Raw genomic sequence first — 18,559 nt, forward strand, 5'->3', positions numbered from 1 at the left:
CTTTATATACACTCCTTTGTTTAAAGCCCTTCAATCCCTTTCAATACGAAGTGGCTAGCAATGGAATAAGCCTGCTGCCTACAGCTCTGTTCTCTCCTTGTTTTTCTTTCCTTGCTGTTTATGGTGCTCTGGTCAGATTGGGCTTCTTTTTGTTCTGTGAGCAAGTGGAACCCTTGTCCACTTGAGACTTTGATTCATGCTGACCTCACTCCTGTCATGCTTTCATGGCCCCTCTTTTCATGACTGGTCTCTTCCCATTCTTTTGTCTTCCTTGATCCACTATAGAAAAAAGCATCCACCCAACAACATAAGAGGCACCTCAGCCCTTTATTTTGTGGAGAGCACTTTTACAACTTGATATGTTTCCAGTATTGAGTTGTGTCCTTGATTTTGGTCATATGTGGTCTGGTTAAGTCACGATTCCAACCAAGGTCTTGAGTACCTGCAGCCCACATATTCCCTCTGTGCCTTGATGCCAGTAATGTTGGGCTCTGCTGATTGTAACTTCTATAAATCAATGCTGCTGGTTGTCCTCATTTATTATCAAAATTTCTTTGTAGTTTTAGAAGATGTAGTCTGGAGAGGGAAAAAAAAAGTTAAATCATATTTAGAATAAAGAGTTATAAAGAATAACTTACAGCAAAGACCAAGTCAAAATTAATCTGAATTCACCCCTTAAATTCTCTTTATATGCTCTTAGTTCTGTTCAGATGTTGTTCTTGGTACACTTTATCATCTCTAAGATTATTATGAAGAAACTAAGAATTCAAAAATTTTTTGTCATAATATGAAATATACATTACAATTAAATTTTAAAAGTTCCTCAAAAGTTTGAATTGGATCCTTTGCTGATAAAGGAATGCAGCATATTTTTTTCTTTCACCAGTCATTATGTCCAGCCTGAAGGATATTGGAAACCATTGAAAATGCAGTTCATGGTTTGAATATTTCTTTTAATACCTTCACAGTCATATGTTAAGGACAGAATCATTAGGAATGAATATATATTGAGGAAAAAAAGATCATATTCTAGGACTATATTACCACTTTTTCTTTCACAGTTAAGAAGACTCCACAGATTGAGTAAATGTCATGAAAAATAATTTTAAAAAATAATTACCTGGGAGTGGATGTAATTCAGGTGGTTGAGCACCTGCTTCCCAACTGTGAGGTCTCAGGTTCAATCCCCAGTACCTCCTAAAAACAAACAAATGAAAAAAACCAACTCTCACCGGGGAGTGGACATACCTTAGTGGCTGAAGGCCTGCTTCCCGTATACGAGGTCCTGGATTCAATCCCCAGTACCTCCTAAAAAACAAACAAAAAAAACCCCATATAAATCCACGGCCTGGATAAGAACTCACAGAAACTCTTGTTCCCATTTCAGTGAAATTTCATAGCATTAAAAACAATATTCTATCAGATTTTTTGTTGTTGTTTTTACCATATCGGATACCTAAGATCACAGTACCACTTTCAATAAACTTATTAACATGATTGAAGCTATAAAATATTGGTCAATTTTATTTGCCTGAAATAATATTGGATGATTCCCCAAACTGCAAGGAAGGACAGTTAATCCTTTCTTTCATTTGAAAATATCCAGACTTTCTTTTCTTCTTCCTTCTGCTGCTTGCCTCAGGGATATGCCACGTTTAAAAGCTTTGGATTGATTTCTGTGCTCAGCGGTGCTTCCATTTGCCATCTGTTAGTTGAAGTATTGAAATATTAAGAAACATAGGAAAGAAAGAACACAAGGAATTTAGGGAAGTTTGAATACACAGGACCAGCAACTATCTAACAGTTTGTGTGAACAATATGATTAATAATATGTAGATAGTTGCAATAAAAGGTGAGGTTGCAATACTGTTGAATAGCTTTATACATAAAAAAACACGGAAGCAAAGGAAAATTGTGCAGAAGCAAAGAAAATTTGTGTTTTGATGTTATAAACCTTCATTACAGGAGTGCATAGAGAATGCTAATATATACTTGGAATTTTGAAGACGGGGATTAGAAAAATTACTTGATTTCATAATCTTCATAAACTATTAATTTGTTGAAGACATTTTTTGAGGAAGGGAAATGTATGCATTAAAATCAAATGAAAAATTATAACCCCCAACTATTTTGCTTCTTTCTCAGTTTATTGCTGCCCTGAAAGCAAAGGAAACTCTTTAATGGGGGCACAAAAATGCACATATACTAATGCTATTAGCTTGTTAAGATTTTGTGAATTAATTATACTTCTTTTTAAAAGCAAATTGAAAATAAGCATCTTAGAATAATGTGAAAGTATCTTTCTAGGGTCTTAAAAGCTCAAATCTTTTATTCTGTAAGTTACTCTCTGTACTTTAAGACACACACACAGTTACATTTGAACAACCACCAGTGAAAAGCATTACTTATTTGTTTATGTGTCTGGATTTCTTGGCATTCTTTCTCCTTTATCTTCCCCTCATTGCTTCATGCCTTATTTTTTCTCTTTCCTTCTAGTTCTCTTGTGACTTTGTGTACCTCCTTACGATGGAGCCTGGCCAATGTCAACCATTGTTCCCATGATGTTTACTACCTCAATTAAATGGGGCTGCAACTGAATTTTGCTTCCAGGATTTCTCTTCCCACAGAAGTAATTGCTCCCACAAAGAATCTGTTTGCCTAATATCTCAACATCTGGAAAATCTGTGGAGGTTGCAGCTTATGATCCACTGTCAAAACCCTGACATCAGCAAACACATGAGGCAAAGAAAAGGAAGGATTTTAGGACAATGAAACAATGAACTTGGGGAGTATTTGCCCTAACCAACCCCTGTGGTCCCTAAAGGAATTCAACAAAAGAATTTTGTTTTCTTAAGGATCGATTTTCAAAAGAAAAAGGTCATTATGGAATTATGGGAATATAGAGCTGAAAGGGCCCTTAGAGTACGTACAGTTTATGAGTTACTCTAATAATGTTTACATTTTGTGTCAAACGATTGAATGGCGTTAGATAGAATAGTATCTGGATTAAAATACATTAACATGCACTTAGAACCTACAAGTGCCAGACCTTGATCCAGGCTCTTTTGCATATATTATTTAATCTAAGTAATCGTTTAGAATTATTTCTGTCATGCAAAGGAGGAAATGGTGCCCCAGGTTATTAGCAAGAGTTGTGGTAACAAACTGTAAACTACAAACAAACCACAAATTCCCAGGGCTTTGAAGCAAAAATGTTTATTGCTTATTCATACTAAATGATCAATGAGGTGGTCATTCTCAGTCTGGGAATCTGCCTTCACTGTCTAAAACATTCTTGATTATGGCAGAGAAAAGGCAAGAGATTGTTGGACCTTCTCCTAGAAGTCATTCCCTTCCATAACTCATTGGCCAACGCTAGTTGTATGGCTCTCCCTAACTTCGAGGGGGCAGCAAAGTGATTCTCTTTCTCCTGCCTAAAACCAGACATGAAACTTACATAGTGACCAGCAGTTAACCTTGTGGGTGATTCCTAACAAGATATTAGAACAGACTGCTGGGGATGACACCGGTACCTTCTGTGGTAAAACTCTCATAATTCAATCTAATACTCCCAAACCCTGTCCTCAAACAATTCTTGCACCATGAAAACCTGTCACAATCAGACAGAAACAAGGAAGCACACTGAGAAGGGGATTCTGGGAAATGTAGTTCACAGCCTCTTCTCTGGGAAGCACCAGAGACATAGATGGGGGTGGGAGAAATGAAGCCTTGTCTGTAGACAACCCATCACACTCCAGAAACTTAAGTAATTTGTCTAAGTTTGAATAGCAAATACATGGATGAATTTATCCCTTATGGGCCCAATGTCCTGTGACTCCAAGTTCAGTATTGTTTTTATTATGCCAGTATGTCTCAGGCTTTATGCAATTATAATTTACAGTCTAACTTTATAGAATCTGTCCTGTTATTTTTGTCTTTCTTTAAATTATATTATTTTGGCATAAGTACATTTCTTCTAAAGGAAAATCAGTGCCTAAGAAAATAAAAGACAGTGGACATTTATGAAGGACCATGGTCCCAGACAGAAAACATTTTTTCCCATGAGTAGAGGGCATAATCTACAAATAGCAGAGCAGGGAAGATAGGCATGTCCCCAGGCCCAAGGCGTTGAGAAAATCAGCAGCTAGGACTAGACTGTGAACAGGTGAAAGGAAGACAAACATGGGGTACTGGCAATTCTGGCTAGGAGAAAGCTTGAAACAATGAGAGAAAGTTCTGCCAGGAATGAGGATGGAAATTGATTGAAGTTTGGAATTCAGCTTTGAGACAATTCTTGAGCATACATGGCAGGGGCCATGTCTGAAAAGGAAGCACTGGTATTGAGAGGAGGGTAGTTCCTGAGGAGACGGGGTGGGGATGGGGTCCAGAGAAGGGTTGGACAAGAGGCTTGTGGCTGGAAGTTAAAATGACCATGGGTCATGCCTTAGGGAAAGGTAATTAAGGAGGTGATTAGGATGATACTAAGCTTGGGTACAGGTTTTAGGAGTTTATAGGGGAGGGAGGCAAAAAGTGGCTGCCAAGCTGTGGATTAGGGATGGGTTTGTGACTAGGTTGGGAAGCTGAAGCAGTTGGAACCAAGTGTGCTAACTTGGTGGGTTGTGGAGAGGGGGTCACATAACAGAAAAACAGATGCTATTGTGAGACCCTGTGATGGGTTAAAGCTGTATGGGTCTCCATAAAATCATATTCTTAAAACTAAACCATTCCTGTGGTGTCAACCTATTATAAGTAGGAACTTTTGATTAGGTTACTTCAGTTAAGACATAGCTCAGTGTAGGTCTTAATCCTCTTACTGTATGAAAGAATATGAATATGGAGAAAGAACATGGAGAGAGAGAGGTACAAAAGCCATGGAAGCAAGAAACTGAAATCAAAGAACCCAGAAGAGAAGAGAGAGACCAGCAGATGCTGCCATGTGCCTTGCCATGTGACAGACGAGTCCAGGATTGCCAGCAGCCAGTTTTAGGAAGAAAGCATCACCTAAAGGTGCCTTGATTTGGACATTTTTCTCAGCCTCAGGACTGTAAGCTTGTAAGTTAATAAATTCCCCTTGTTAAAGCCAATTCATTTCTGGTATATTGCTTTCGGCAGCCTAGCAGACTAGAATAGACCCTGTTGTAGTAGGAGCTCCACTCTTCCCTGAGATAGGCCCTTGTAAGAATTGGGCAAGGGAAATTGGCAAAAATACCATGTTTCTTTTATTTTTTCTTAATATTCTGGGATTCTCTTCCAAATCAACTCCAGCCAAGGCAATAAACAGTCAATAAACAAAAGGCATGTTAATGCCTTTTGACATGTATGAATTTAATAATGTGCCCTCTGATATGAAGGCAAAATATCCTTTAACACTTTTGTGGATAGAATAAATAAATGGGGGAATTATCAAGGGGATTCCAAATTGCCTACACTTCTTCACTTTTTAGATTTTGTTTCTTAATTTAAACTGATGAAAACAATCAAGAGTTTAATCAGCAAGTAGTGAAGATTACTCTATTTATTGCATGACCAAAATATTTTCAGGCTCTTTTTTTCCCACTAAACATGTTAGTAAACAATGTTTGGTACACAGTCTTTTGCATTTTGGACTGGATAATCCTATTGTTATCAATTTTTTTTTCTCTTTCCTTCTGTTGTCTCACATTTTTCTACTTTTTTGTTTCAGGACGAAAGATTGAAATTAGTGCTAAAATCTGAAAAATGAACAAGGTTGTTTGACTTTATAAAGATTGAAAATACCTATGTCTTGGGGCCAGTACTTTATTCTGCTTTATTACATCTTGTTTTACCCTGAAAGTCATCTCCTTTGTTAGAAAGCTTGTGCTTTCAACAAAGGAAAGTCCCTCTCTGGTAATCTAATCTTTGAAGAAGTGCTTGGATTTCCTGGCAACAAAAAAAAGGAAAGCAGTATTAGGAAAAAATAATATGTGAAAATAAAGCTTGAGAGGAAGAGAAAAAAAAAGAAACTTCCTTGAAAATAATTACAAGTCAGGTGGCTTCATCTGTTAAAATGCTTGATCCTGCGTGAAGGAGCTTGGGTATTGTGGTATCATGTCACCAGCTGCAATAAGGGACCAGCCCAGGGTTCAGCAATGAGAGAAAGGAACTCCCCCAAAATAACATATTTCTTTCAGAATATTCTTCATTTTAAGGACGGAATGATGTGCAATTTCTTTCTTTTCTTTTTTTTTTAAACTTTTGTATAGGACTGCTATATTTTTAGACATAAGAACAACAGCACAATGTTTTTGTTGTTGTTGTTGCTCTGAAAGCATGCCACATTTTTCTTTTGGACGTAATCATGATGATAACAATCTGATTGGATTCTTGTTGTTTTTGCCCTTGTTGCTGTCATATTGGCAATCTTTAAAATCCATTTGCGTCAGGAAGTGATGTGGAAAAGAACTGTTCAAAACAACCACGCACAGCTGACTTTCTTAACATTACCGAGTTTTTTAAAACATGAAGTTCAGACTTTCCAGTCTAATCCTTCTTAAATTAGATTTTCCTGTAGTTTACTCTTTGTTTTAGTGTTCTGAAAGTGTTAGCCTCTTAATAATCACTGAGTCAAGTTGTGGGAAATGGTGCCCATTCTTATGGTTCTAGGCTATGCCATTCTCTTTAGGGTAGACTTAATATAAAAATAAATATAAACATAAATCAATTATGATTCTGTTCTTCATTCACAATGAAAACTTCATAAGCATCCAATATATCTGGCTAGTAAGAATAGCACATATTTTTGCCAATGATGGAATATGAAAGATGATCTCTTTCATGATAACACATTATGATAAAAATTTGAAAGTGACTCCAAAGGTTGTATTTGAACTTGCATTTTATAGTGTTCATTAAATTTAAAATATAAAAGAGCTTACATTTGGGTAATACTTAAGTTTTTTTTCAATATAATTTTGGATCTAGTATTTTGTGTGATCCTTGCAATGCGTTTGTAATAGGAAACATATCATTAAGTCCTTGGCTGAAGAAACCAGGTCATCTCATAGTGGCAAGAGCATTACTCTATGGAATCAGAAGAGCAGGAGAGAAGTTCCAGATCTTCTGTGTGAGACTGAATTAGTGGTCCTGAATGAGACCATCTTTCTAAAATTGTATGTAGTGGATAAAATCCTGAAGTTCCTCCTGATTTCAGAAGTCTGCTTCTAAGAAGCACAAAGAAAATGAAGAGATCTCTCAGGCACGGAATGATTTAGTAAAAGTTGTAGATTTAGTACCCTGTTCTCTGGACTTAAAGCAACTGGAGCCCACAGAAACATTAAAGGTTTAGTGTCAAGTCCCTCATCCTAAATTCTTTTGAGAGCATTGGATTCTTATACTTATTTACATCAATGGTAAAAGCGGAGAAAGAATATCTTCCTTTATGGTTTAATAGGAAAAATTACCTGCTTAATGTCCAATATAGAGAGTTGTGCCTCTCCTTAGAATGAGAAAAAAAAAAAAAATGACTGCAGATGTTTAAGAGGGTGGCTGTAAATTCAGTGAGCTATAAACCAGAATTGGGATGGGAATAAAACTCTATGTCCTTATAGGGACACCCAGACTACAATGATGCATACATGCGCCTTACGTTATGGTTTGGTTCTTCCAAGAAGCTTGTGGTGGTCCTAAACGTTTGCCTGTAAAAATAAGACGTGAATGATGTCTGGCAGATCTAAGGTACAAAGAATGATCTGAGAGCTCTTGTGTTTATACTTGCGCAATGACGGTTTGTAAGCAGATCTATCTAAACAAGACGGAGGAATTTAGAAGATTAAGAGATTGAATTTACAGAGTGCATGCCACAATTTTCTTCCTCTCTAAAGCTTTATACAAAATTATGCTCTCCATGCTGGTATACCTAGTAAAAAGGGATTGTGAAAGTTCTTTTTTAAGAAAGTTGCTTTCAATGAGAGCTTGTTGCCTGTCACTTGAATTCATAACATTGCTTCTTTTGTTCCACGGGGCTGATCCATTCTAATTATTTTTCATGTAGTAGCAAACACAATGAGGTAGCTCCATAAGGCTGGACTGAAGAGCGTATAGATTTTCAGTACCATTCTTTGTTTTCATTTGTTCAGAATATAATGGAAAATGTCCTTCAGTTTGTAAGTCATCTCTGTGTTGTCTCTGTCACACACAAAAAATTAGTTTGGTGGAAATTGCAATAAAATTCTAAGTCACTTTTGATTTATGCTAGAATAAAAGAAAACTTCAAACACTGGAGCCTTTCTCTAATGCTGTCCAGGGAGTTCATGTCTCAGATTTGGCTTTCAGGCCCCAAGGTAATGAGTCCTTTGGCAATTGCCTAAAACTAACTCCCTCCAACTCTTACATTCATTCACTCCATGTTGGAGAGAAATTTCAGTATGATACCTTTAGCTGTATATGAAGAGCATATGTATTTTGACACATTCAACTAGAGTAACCCAAATGACAGTCATAACTACGTAACTAAGTTGTGTCTCCTGAAAATTACATCACTGAGAATATTAAGAAGGCTGCTCAAAACATTACTATCTACAAAGACATGGGACTGATTAGTAGATTCTTGTTGACAGGAAATTTTATATATAATTATATACATATTATAATACCTGTTTATATTAGTCATAAATTATAATAATATATACATAATAAAATAATAAAGCATTATATAATATTAACCATAATATTATATTATCCATATGATTTCATTCAGTGAAGTGTTTTGAATAATTTTAGGAATTAATTGCTCTGCTGATATTGTTGAAGATACAAAAGAAAAGTTAAGACAGGGTCCTTGGTTCATAGTGAACATTTAAATAAAAGTATATATGGTGTCATATATATATATATAATATAGCCATGTAGCTTGAGTGATTTTCATTAAGGGAAGAATAAAATTGCACATTTTACTGTTAACTTTCTCAGGATGGTAATCTAAGGTTATATAATTTTATGTATAACATGCTACAGCCCATTAATTTTGTAGCAAAAGAAGTTTGAAAAACACTTAAAAAAGTAAAGGAGGGTTATTTTGGTCTCTGTTTCTCTCTCTTTTTTTTTCCTTTGTTCTTGATAAAATTCTGAGTAATTTCTGGTACCTTCAGGATTATGGTGGTCTTCAGTTGTCCCTGTTCACTATGTAAGTTGCTCAGGCTTCTTAGTGGTTCCAGAATGTTATTTCAGCCTTCCCTAACATGAATCCTTGGCTTTTGGGGTCCAGTGAGGAAATTTACCCTCTTTCATGAGAAATCATTGTCCCATATTTTCTGGTTTTTTGGGTAAAACAGATTTTTTCTTGTTTCAGCAAAACATCGACTATATTCCCTATGGACACAGAGACTTAAGGGATTTATGACTTTTTTGAAGAAAAGAGAAAATCTAAGCTGAATAAAAATAAAATTTTGTGGAATGCAATGTACCATCAGTATTCTGTATTAACTCTAAGGTACAAAAAAAGTATTCTGAGGGTAAGCCCTGGGGTCTGCTGGTGAATTGCATTTTTAATTTTACTTTTGCTTAGCTCTGGAAGAACCAAGAGTTATTACCATATAACCGGCAGGTTTGTGACTTGTGCAAAGTGAGTTGGTAGTCTTCTTATCTCATTCCTCTGGTGAGTATAGTGACCTCGCAAATATTATTCCTGATAGTCTAAGATTGTCTACACACTTCAGTTTTCTTCCATGTTTAAAGTAAGACACAGGATATTGTCAAATGACTATACTCACACTATGTCCCTCACAATCATCATTTCTATCTTTTCCACCAAGAAAGCAGCTAAATAAAAATATGGATTGGGGTGGAGTATTGACTAGGAAGGGCAGAGAAGAGAGGAACACTAGAATATTTTTTCTAGAAAGCATGGTTAGATACTTTTAAAAAGAGATCTCCAACTATTGACTAGCATCTTTCAGTGAACTTTGGAGCTATGTTTCTAATTCTTCAAGACAGATATTACCCCATTTTCCCACTTCCTCAAATTCCCTGACCCCCACAGGGCCTATTATCCTGTTTGTCAGGATTTCTAGAGGGAGAGGAATGCAGAGGTGTGCCATACCAAGGACTTTAAATGTCAACACATTTCATTCCCCATGTCTCTCCAATTATCTCAAAGATTTGATTAGAAGACTCAGAAAGGCCGGAGACCTAACTTTAAATTAAATCTAAAGATATATTGTTTGCGTATCATATTTAAAGAACACGTGGAATTCCCCTATATATGTTCTTTTATGTAAATTTATTGTTCATATTTTTTTTACAAAGTCTACTGTTGCACTGTTAGTCTCTTTCTAACTAATTTGACGTAGATATTTATATATGAATGAAATGAGCAGTCCAACTCTCCTAATTGGGTAAGTTGTCCTTTTCTTTGATTCATAATTGTTTTCCTTTAATGGAGTGAGAATTCTTTCATTTGTTTAGATTATTTTATACAATCATAATCACCTATAAAGGTGATGTCCATTCATTGATTCAGCAAATAGTTATGCCCACTTTTTAAAAGTCTTCACTTTATCAAATTAATACATAAACTTTAAAGTCATCTAAGAACACTGAAGAGAATGAACAAGAACTGTAGTGCCATATATCCCCTACCCAATCGGCAGTTCCACAAGAGAAGAGGACTCTTTAAAGGTTTCTGCTTTTGTTTTCCAATGTGTTCTTGATCATCGTACCTCCATTTCTTGGTTTATCTACTTTAGAAAAAAAGCTATTTTCTTCCAAAAATAAATAATAATTTATTTCAAAAATCTTCCACATCTCACGTCTCTTACTCAGGATGTTTATAGTTATATTATTATTTTCAGTTCCTTAAGTGGTTATCTTTGAATTATTATAGGTCTTCATTTCTTTTTTCCAGGACTGCCTATGATAAGAATATTATTCTCCCTGTTCTTTCCTACATCTTCCTTCTGCTGCCTCATAACATCTTCCTTTACCCCAGGCTTTACTTTCATATTCTCAAAGTTTATAGCATTTTCAATCTGTCTAATAATCGAAACCAATCAAACCCCCAAACTCTAGGTGTGAAAAGTCCAGATTTTGTAGTTGATGGGTAGATTTTATAAGGAGGTTTTGTTGGGAGAGTTGTGAGTCCCACCTGATTTACAAATGTGAGGGATTTGAGTAAAGAATAGTGAGAAGGGCTTTGATGGTATTGTTCAGAGGGGCTGGGCAAAATCTGGAGGCCATTGAGTACTTGTGCCTGATAGTTCCTAACAAATTCAAAGGTACTGTATTGAAGTAGGAAAGAAATTACACTGTTCTCTGAGAGCTGGACTAACAATAAGCACGGGGAAGCAGATGTGACTCAAGCACATCCCGTTTACTATATGAGAGGCCCAGGATTTAATTCCCAGAGCCTCCTGGTGAAGGCAAGCTGGCCCATGCCACAGGTTGGCCCAAGTGGATAGCTGGTCCAGCAAGATGACATGACCAAAAGAAACACAGAGGAGAGACAATAAGAGACGCTGCAGACCAGGGAGTTGAGGAGGTGCAAGAGATTGAGCGCCTCTCTCCCACTCCGGGAGGTCCCAGGTTCAGTTCCCGGTTCCACCTAAAGAGAAGACAAGCAGACACAAAAAGCGCAGTGAATAGACACAGAGGGCAGACAACAAGGCGGTGGTGGGGGGTGGGGGCGCGGTAATAAATAAATCTTTAAAAAGCAAACAAACAAACAAAAAACAATGAGTATGTCCTGTTGATCAACTGAAGTCCAAACAGAAGGGTGAACCAGCTTGGAGCTGCTTTCACTCTTGCCAAAGAGGATCTTCTCTAATAGAGAGTTCTGTATAGAGTAGACTCCTGGAAAACTAGAGCTAATCAACACTGCTTATGCAACCAGCAGGGGATCCTCCAAAGAATTCACAAAATTGTCCAAGACACAAAGAGTAATCTTTAAAAATCTATCAGGCCTAAAAAACATGATGCCAATTTACCACCATACCTACCAAGTAAAGACATTGATGACCCTCTTTGCCATCTGATGCTCCAGCTGCAGAGGTTTCATGCACAACAGATATGGATTGGAGAAGAAAGTGAATGAGAAAGAAAACAGAATCCTGCCTTGCTCACCTTTCTGGGCATATCTGCCACATATCTGAAGGCAGCTCCAACTATTCGGTGGCACAGCTATAAAAGAAGTTTTACCTAGGAAATAAAATTAAAATGATCATTTTGACATTATGAGAATTTTAATATCTGGATTAAGACTATATTTTTTGACTGAGACTTAGAGGGACTTTCTGATTTTTATGACTTGGAATTGACCAAAGAAGTAAAGGCATTGCTAATTTTCATTCAGTTGCAAAAAATAATTTTCTCCTGTAAAGATATTTTTCATAAGACAATAGGGAAAAAAAAGTAAAAATACATTTAAAATATATCTCATGAGTTTCCACTGTAAATGTGCTGCTTGAATGTTGTTTAATTCTAACCCAGGTATTTGCTAGCATTACATATAATTCTTATGTATCCACTGTCACAAACCTTGAGTCACTCAAAAAGTAGTATCTTTGTATCTTAGATCAAATTTACATTCATTCTGTTTTCTTATACTTCCTTAATTATTTTAAAATGATTCATATTTTAGGTTCTTCATATTTGAAATTCTGCATTAGTATAGAAGTTTTAAAACATACATATATATGTAATTATTTTTTTGTCACTGCATTATTTGCCTTCAGCATATTTTTAAGTCTTTCCAACTTCTCAGTCAATCATTTCATTACAAAGAATTTCTCTTTGTTTTCCAAATAACTCTATCATGGAATCTTATTTCTTGCTTCAATCTGCACTGGCTTGTCTTTATTCAGACTATACTGCTGATGTTTTAGAATTTTATTGCTTCTCTGGCTTGAGCCGCTGTATTTTGGATTCTTTGTCTTTTCTTTTCTGGGTTTATTACCTGTGGTAGTTTGAAATTATTTTATGAATCCCCAAAAGAGAAAAGTTATGTTTGTGGGCTGGTCTGCCCCTGTGGGTGTGCACAACAATTTCAATTGGACTATGTCAGTGAGGTGTGACTCAGCTTGAGTCTTAGCTCTCTTGCTGGATCCGATAAAAAACAGAGACACTGGAAAAGAATACTCTGCCATTTTTGACCCTGCCATGTGACAGAAAGGAAAGGCTCAAGTCTCCAAGGTCCCTGGGAGAGATGAGCTGAAATAGGGAAGAAAGTGGTACAGCCAAGCCTGAGAGACCCAGTGAGAGACAAGCCCTATGCCTGGTTGCCTACAGCTGAACTCCTGGAGATGGTACAGCCTGGAAGGAAAGGTGGAGACCAGGCAGAGATCACCTGCCATCTTGTTTCAACATGTGGTAGCTGACTTGGGTAAGAAAGCACCTCCTATGGTGTCCTGATTTAGACTTTTCACGACCTTGGAACTGTAAGCATTTACCCCAAATAAATACCCTTTATAAGAGCCAATACATTTCTGGTACTTTACATTGGCATCCCTTCGGCAAACTAAAACTCTACCTTATTGTGGAATATATTCTCAGCTATCATCTTAGGAAGATCGACAAGAAAGTAAACTTTTACTTACTTGTCTGAATATGTTTTTGTCTACATCACCTTTATTGATGGTTTGATTGTCTATCAAGATAACATAGGTTAAGCTGCTTTAGCAACCATATGTTCCTTCTAAAATCTCAGTGATTTAACCTAAAACTTATTTTTCCTCACATTATATGTCCAGTGCAGATTGGAAAGGAATTCTGTTCATGATAGGCACTGGGACATAATCCAATGAAGTCTCCATCTCAAGAAATGCTTCCACATTCCCAAGGCAGAGTAAAGGTAGTGTGGCATATTACACACTAGGTCTGAAAGTGCCCATCTGAAAGTGACACATACTGATTCCATTATTTCCTTGGCCAAGAAAGTCACATGGTCATATTTATTAAGGTAGATAAAAGAAAACATGACCTGTTACATACTGACTCTTTGGCTTCTATTTAGCAGTGTTATATATGATGGTCATTCCAATTTAAATGGCCAAAACAAGTCCCAACATTAAATTTAATGTTAATGTCATCCATCCTACCATACATCTGGAAGGAGAGGAGAATCAGAATATTTGTGAATATTCATCATCCTATACATTGGATAAAAATAAGTTTCCATTAGATTTTGAAGGCATTACTCCATCATTATCTGGCATTCAGTGAGTTTTTGATTATTTTTCTACTGCATGTGACCTGTTTTACCCAACAGGGTCAGATTATATTTCTGGTGTTCTGAAATTTTGTGATAGTGTGGTTCAGTGTGTATCTTTAAATTTTTATTTTACTGGACCTTAAGTGGATCTTTTAAGACTGGAGGCTTAATTCTGAAATTCTTTTTAATTCTGAAATGAATTCTTAAATTATTTTTTGGATAATTTTCTCTCTTCTTTGTTCTCTTATTCTGGAACTCCTTCTAGTTTACCGAAGGAAAAATAAAGCTTTGAGAACCATAAATAGATCAGGAAATTACCAATATAATAGAAACTCTTATAACTTAGGTGAATGGTAAAGAAAAGCGAGAAACTCTGTCTTGCAGGTAGGAGGGTGCCATATTTGAGTTGGTAAAGATTCCACTTTCTAGCTTTCTCTCTAAATTCTATGTCTCCACTCCATCTTCTTAAGACTTCTCTCACCAAACTACTCTAATTTTTATATCATGGTCTGCAGACTTACTTAAATTATATAAAAGCAAATAGGTAAGAAAAGTTAGTTATTCTATATAATTGAAATTATTGCTTAGATATATCTATGCTATAAAAAAGAATCACACGTCAAAATTTTACAAAATAAAATATTTATTTGTAAATATAAAATTCAAGAATTATATTGCATTTATTATTCCCTCTTCCATGGGGCAATTTAGAATATATTCAGCTGCAACTAAAATCAACTAGTAATGGCAATGAATTAAAGGGAATAAAATTAATTTGCTTAATAAGCAGTTCAGAGATGGAGGAGCCTAGTTGTTCTGGAAATTCAAACATGTAATCAAGGTTGGTGTCTTATAGCCTTTCACCCCACTATCTTCAGCATATTTATTTTTCTAATGGATACAAACCATTCATAGTAATACTACTTTTCACACTGGTGAAGGGAAAAAATCAATGTGTCAGCAGTCAGAATTACAAACTTAAATCTAGGATTTTCCTCTTAAACAGAAAATGGGTCAGTTTTGCTGGACCGTGTACTATTCAATATTGACTGAAACTGAAACAAACAGTGCTCTACAGCTGCCTAGCTCTGAGATGTATGTGGGAAACAGAAATCTTCCTCACCTCCTTTACCAGTGACCACTTTATAGGTCTTCTTTAGTACTATTTGAGGGGGTGTCATTTACCCCCTGGGGAACCAACCGTTTGGATAAATGCTAACCCAAAGGTGTCAGATTCTATTATCAACATCATATGTTTTGAGGAAGGTCCAATATCATTGTGTTCCATGAACCAAAGCCAGGAAGAGGAGCCAAGTATAGTTGGATTGACATAAAGGGAATTCTATTCTTGGGGCAACTTAGCAGCAATCAAGGTCTGTGGAATCTAGAATGTAATAAAGTGGCAGAGATATGGTGGCAAAAGTTACGGAATACATTTGCCAAGAAGAAAAAGCCTGTCTTTGATTTCTGTAAGGAATAAGTTTCCCTGTTTTGCTTCCATTTGTGTAAAAACCAAATTTAAGAAGTGGTTAATTTTAGAACTACTCCAAGATAGAAAGTAATTAAAGAGTATTGATTAGGAATAAAGACAATGGTGACTCACCTGCCCCTGTTCTGCAAATTTTGTAAAGAAAATTCGTAGATTTTGGCAACATTCTTAGGTCTCCACAGCTATAATGTGATGACTTTGGACCAGATGGCTATAAAATTTCAAGAACACATGATGTCAAGATGATGGAGGGACTCAACCTACTCCTTGGTTCACATCCCAGGAGTTAACAAGACAGATCAGCCTGCTGAGCTTTCCTCATCAGATGAGCATAAACCATAGATTTGGGGGAATAAGGGATATGGCTGTTTTTTTACCCCGTTTTGATTGCCCAAGTCTAAGACCCAGTTTCTTTTGCTTCTTTGACTTCTTTTCTTTGTCTGTTCTATTATGGTGATTCTATACTGTCATATCCTATTTGCTTATTCTTTGTCAGTGTGGCAAGCCCCCTATACATGTTAAACTGCATATAAGAGATATATAAATATTTATTTCCAAATTTCATTTTTACTCCATTATGCCCCAATTTAACCCTTTCCTAAAAGTACTAAAAAAAACTGTACTGTACCTCAAATAGTTAAGCCAGATTTCAACCCAGTGTATTCTCTCCTGGGCTCAGCTCATGGATAGGGGGAAATCTCATTCCAGAATCCTCAGGATTGAAGAATGAACTATGACTAAAGTAGACTTACTGGTATTCTACAATAGATTTATTGTGATTCCAGCAATGGAAGAAATTATATCACTGATGTGGAGGAAGTGACCACTGGAGGTTCTGAGGGCAGGCAGAGGGAAAAACAGGTGTAATATGGGGGCATTTTCAGGACTTGGGAGTTGTCTTGAATGACATTACAATGACAGATACAGGCCATTACATATCTTGCCATAATCTACAAAATTGTGCAGGAGAGAGTATAAACTTCAACATAAACTTGTAAACTACAACGAGAGTGTAAACTACAATGTAAACTTTGACATTGTTCCAAAATGTTTTCATCAATTTTAATGAATGTACACATTAATGAGGGATGTTAATGTAGGAACATGTGGGAGGTGTAGGGAGTGGAACATATGGGAATCTCCTATATGTATATGTAACATTTATGTAATCTAATTATATTTAAAAAAATAAAAAATATATTTTAAAAAATTCTCTAGGCCAGGAGGTGGCTCAGGTCACAACGCAAGCTGCTGCTGTATTGCCTTGTCACCTGGGGCTTTACCTCATTTAATTGATTCTTCAGTTCTCTCTCATATTTTGGGCTTGTGCTGAAGTTTCTGCTAACACATTTCACCAATAAAGACACTCAATAATTTTATATTCCATATTCATTTCATGACTGATGTGTGTAGAATGAATATAAGGAGCCCAACTTACCCCAAGTTTTCAATATATTTTGTTGGACATTCTTAACACAACATAGATTATATTTTTGATGAGTCAGACTCAAAAAAGAAGCAGCCACTTCACTTCTACTCACTCCCTATTTTGTGCAAGGTATTGTGGAGAAAGTATAGAGATATATGGCCCTGAAGAGCTCATACTCTAGCAGGTAAATAATCAGCTCTTCATAAAAAGATACAAGGTACCTGTGTAGGCAGAATAATGGCCCCCAACAGTGTCTGCATCCTAATTCCTAGAACCTGTGAATATGCTATATTGCTTGGCAGGGGAATTTAAGGTTACAGATGGAATTAATTTGCTAATCATCTGACCTTAATATAGGACAATTGTCCTGTATTATCCTAATGAGTCCATGTAATTAGAATGGTTCTTAAAAGTGAGAGAGGGACATAGAAGAGCAGTCAGAGTGATGCAGTGTGAGAAAGATTCCAATGACTATTGCTAGCTTTGAAGACAGAAGAAGATGGCCATGAGCCAAGGAATGCAGGCAGCCTTTAGAAGTGGCTGCCTCTAGAAAGCCTCTGGAAAAACAAGGAAATGGATTCTATAGTAAGTCCTCCAGAAGGGAATGCATCCCAGTGACACCTTGATTTTAGCCCAGTGAGACCCATGTCAGACTTCTATTGTACAGAATGGTAGGATAATAAATTTGTGTTGTTTCAAGCAACTAAGTTGGTGGGTGTAGGGTGGCACCGTGTGGGAGCGCGGCGACAGCAAGGGTCGGCTGGTCTCCAGGCGCTGGTGCGAGTCGGACCCGGGTGGCGGGAACGGGCGTTAAGGCCCTCCGCTTGGGGTTCGGGCGTACTGCCCGCCCCTCTGCCCAGCTGCACCCGCTTCCCCCTCGGTGGCCTAACCCCGCCTCTCCCCCGAGGGCCACCGCCGCGCCATGACAGCCCCGCCTCCCTGCCACCGAGAACCCTGGCTACCCCGTCTTCTGCCCGCAACCAGTGATGCACCCCTGCACGAACCTATCAGCCGTCTGCTGCCCCCTGGCCACGCCCCCTGCCCCTCCCCCGTCTTCGCCCTATATTAACCGCTGTACTTCCTGAATAAATCAGACTTGCGCACAGATCCTGGTCTCCTCGGTAGTCTTCTTCCTACCGCGCGTCCTCCGCACCTTGCCGGCCCGGAGCGCCTTCTCGGAAGGCCCCTCCGTGTGTTGCAGCCCTCCGCCCGAGCCCACACCGCCCCTGCAGCGGCCCTCCGGGCGAGCCCACACTGCGACAGGTGGGATTTTGTTATAGCAGCCATAGGACTGTTCTATTTCCTAGGCTGCTCAAAGCAGATACCATGAAATGGACTGGTGTAAACAGTGGGAATTTATTAACTTACAGTGTGAGGCCAGGAAAATGTCCAAATCACTGCATGATCAAGGAGATGCTTTCTTTCTGCAGACTAGTTGCTGGTGATCTTTGGCTCCTTTGCTACATGGCAAGGCACATGG

General features: G+C 37.4%; 1 long non-coding RNA gene across 1 annotated transcript; it reads right to left on the minus strand.

Annotated features, from left to right (window-relative positions):
* Window positions 1-308: 308 nt before the first annotated feature.
* LOC101411983 (uncharacterized) lies at window positions 309-15,855 on the minus strand. The gene is made up of 4 exons (XR_009185613.2): window positions 15,765-15,855; window positions 12,076-12,150; window positions 1,249-1,308; window positions 309-576 (listed from the first exon to the last, which is right to left on the minus strand). It is a non-coding gene; the product is annotated as an uncharacterized lncRNA (long non-coding RNA).
* Between the last annotated feature and the right edge of the window lie 2,704 nt (window positions 15,856-18,559).

This window comes from Dasypus novemcinctus, chromosome 4 (assembly GCF_030445035.2).
Source record: "Dasypus novemcinctus isolate mDasNov1 chromosome 4, mDasNov1.1.hap2, whole genome shotgun sequence".
NCBI classification, from domain to species: domain Eukaryota; kingdom Metazoa; phylum Chordata; class Mammalia; order Cingulata; family Dasypodidae; genus Dasypus; species Dasypus novemcinctus.